The sequence below is a fragment of the Gossypium hirsutum genome, chromosome D02, assembly GCF_007990345.1.
Source record: "Gossypium hirsutum isolate 1008001.06 chromosome D02, Gossypium_hirsutum_v2.1, whole genome shotgun sequence".
Lineage (NCBI taxonomy): Eukaryota > Viridiplantae > Streptophyta > Magnoliopsida > Malvales > Malvaceae > Gossypium > Gossypium hirsutum.
The window spans coordinates 47,142,254-47,145,496 of NC_053438.1; the positions used below are offsets into that span (position 1 = coordinate 47,142,254).

Genomic DNA, 3,243 nt, shown 5'->3' on the forward strand with positions numbered 1-3,243 from the left:
ACTTCATGGATCTTTCAGCTTAATGGGTAGTTTATTTCGGAGAATGGTTGAGCACTCCTCATTCAGTTCTACAGTGGATAACTCTTCTAACTTCCTTTTATTTTTTAATAGCTTCTTTAAAAAAAATTCATATGTAGACATCTACGAAAAAGCTTCAACAAAAAGTAATTTAATATGTAATTGCTTAAAAATTTTAAGAAATTTACCAAATTGTTCATCCATGCGGTCTTTCTTCAACTTTGCTGGATATTGGATCGATGGTTTGTATGCTTTAAGCTCCTGTATTTGAATTCTTTCAGTTTTTGTCACCCATCATCTTTCTCATCAATTTCTTGTTTCAACTTCTTCTCGGGCTTAAACAACACTTTCTCATTCTTTAATGTAACTACCTTCACATGCTCCTTTGGTTTTGGTTTAGTGTTGCTAGGTAAAATAACTTGTTTTCTTTTCGAAACCAGTTTAGCAAGCTGTCCAATTTGATTTTCAAGTCCATGAATTGATGCTTGATGATTTTTCAAGGCTATCTCAGTGTTTTGAATTCAAGTTTCAGAAACTGAAATAAATTTAGCAAGCATCTCTTCAAGGTTTGCTTTCTTTTCTTACTGATAAGACTATTGAAAACTCGGAGGGGATTGTGACCTTTGATTTCTTTGACCACCCCAAAGAAAAATTTGGATGATTCTTCCATCCTGCATTATAAGTATTGCTATAGGCTTATTTTGAGGTCTAAAATTATTACCCATAAAGCAGAATTGCTCATGCTCCATGTTAGACTTGCAAGGTGAATATTCTGAATTAATCATCCCCACTCCATTCACATCACATTGCATCACTGGATTCACCTACTTAGAAAATTTTAAACCATCAATTCTCTTGCCAACATAGAAACTACATCAATATCAAAAACTCCGGCTGCCTTAACAGGTTTTACTCTCGTAACTTGCCATTGAGAATTATTCAGTGTCATCTCCTTAATAAAGTCTTGAGTTACCTCAGGTGTTTTGTTGTTCAATGTTCCTCCAGCTACTGCATCAATCATATGCCTAGTTGAAGGGTTCAAACCATTGTAAAAAGTTTGAACTTGAAGCCACAAAGATAGTCCATGGTGAGGAAACCTTCTCAATAAATCCTTAAATCTCTCTCATGTATCATAAAGAGTTTCAATATCAAACTGAACAAAAGAAGAGATGTCGTTCCTCAACTTAGTTTTTTTTTCCGAAGGAAAATATTTTAACAAAAAAATTTCAGTCATTTGCGCCCAAGTAGTGATAGAACCTTGTGGCAATGAATTTAACCACTATTTTGCCTTGTTCCTTAATAAGAATGGGAGCAACCGTAATTGTATGGCATCATCAGTAACGCCATTAATCTTGAACATGTCGCAAATCTCTAAAAAGTTGGCCAAATGAGCATTCGTATCTTCATCTTGCAAACCATCAAACTAAACATATTGTTCCATCATCTAATTGTATTCGGCTTGATCTCAAAATTTTTTGCATTAATAGTCGGTCTAACAATACTCGATTCATCCCTAATTAGAGTGGCTTAGCATAATCATACATAGACCGAGGGGTAGGACGTGTATAAGGTAGTTGATTATTTTGATTATCACCCATCTCCACAGCAATATCCTTTTCCTCTTAATCGTCTATTGTATTATGTTGACTTTGTCTTGCTTCTCTAACATCTCTACGATTTCTGCGAGTAGTCTTTTCAATCTCACTATAAAAAAGTAATGGATCCGATGAGTTTCCTCTAGTTATAAACCAAAAGAACCTGCCAGAAGCAAACAAGCAAAAAAAATAGAATGTAAAAATTAAATACAAATAAAAATAAAAATATTAAAATAAAAAATGGCTAAATTAATAGAAATAAAGTTTTCCTTATATTTTAGTCCCCGGCAACAGCGTCAAAAACTTGATGTCCTTGAAACTAACTAAAAATTAGACAAAGGCAAGTGCACCTATAAATTAATAGTATAGCTACGGTGAGCACAGATATTGTTCCTACGAAGACTAAAAGTACTAGTAATTACCATCTTTCTATTATTTAATCGACAAATTGAAGTGATAGATTAAAAACTAAAATTAACTAATTAAATTAACTAAAGAACACAACAAAGAACAAATCAGGAAAATAATCGATAAAAAAATCAAGAAACAAAACAATACCCAAGAGAGAATTCACCTAGTCTTCTTCTGTCATTATCAATTTGAATTGAACAATTTCTTCACTTAGTATCCTGATTCGTAGAAATCCCTAAATTATACTAAAATCTCTTTTGAGAGTAAGAGTAATTGACCCTAGGTTGATTAAATTGAAATTTCTTTATAATTAAAACCCTATTATCGCATTAACTCGATCTATGGATCCCCTTATTAGATTTGACTCTAATCTGGTAAATTTATGTCACCCTATTTCTAGGATTGCATGCAACTCCACGCAATTATGCTAGATCTACTCTTAAACAGGAAAGTTTCCTCCTCTATTCAAGCACATCAAACATGGATTAATAGTTTGAAAATATTAAACCAAGAATTAAGCACACAAAATTGAGAACAAGATCCAAATATTTATTGCATAAAACAGAAATCAAAAGACGAAATTCATCATAGGGTTCTTCTCTCCTAAGTATTTCGAAAATTAGTTCATAATTGCAAATAAAAACATCTCAAAGACAGTATAACCATAATAAACAAGAAAACTCATAATAAACTTCCAACAAATCAAAAGGAGATCTTCAATCTTGAAGGAAATCTACTTCAGAGTCGTCTTCAATGGTGTTTTTTCGAGTTGTCTTCTTGAGTATTCTCTGACAGCTTTTTCCCCTCTTCTTATATTAGGTATATATAGGTCTTAGAATGCCTAAAAAACCTAAAAATTGCATTTTTCACATTTTCAGGATGCAATTCGCGAAATCCACACGGTTTGGCAGATGAACGTGTGTCTAGCCCATGTGGAATAGCCTAGCCCGTGTGACTCTTGAAACTTGCTCCCATTTTTTAATTTTTGCTCATTTTACTCCCTAATGCTCTCCTAAGTATAGAAACATGACTTTAAAGGATTAAGAGCCTAAAATTTAGCTTTTTAAATCGAATAATCATCCAAAAATGCATTATTAGTAAGGCTGAAACATATTACTTTTAGCATTTATCACTTAACCGATCACGCTTTGGCGCATCTCATCGTCTTGGTAGCGACTCTATTACGTGAGTCCACTTACTACTTTTCTGGCCGTCCTTT

General features: G+C 33.1%; 1 non-coding gene across 1 annotated transcript; it reads left to right on the forward strand.

The window, feature by feature from the left end:
- The first annotated feature begins 1,097 nt into the window (after window positions 1-1,097).
- Window positions 1,098-1,204, forward strand: LOC121214983 (small nucleolar RNA R71). The gene has a single exon (XR_005910718.1). It is a non-coding gene; the product is annotated as a small nucleolar RNA R71 (small nucleolar RNA).
- The last annotated feature ends 2,039 nt before the right edge of the window (window positions 1,205-3,243 follow it).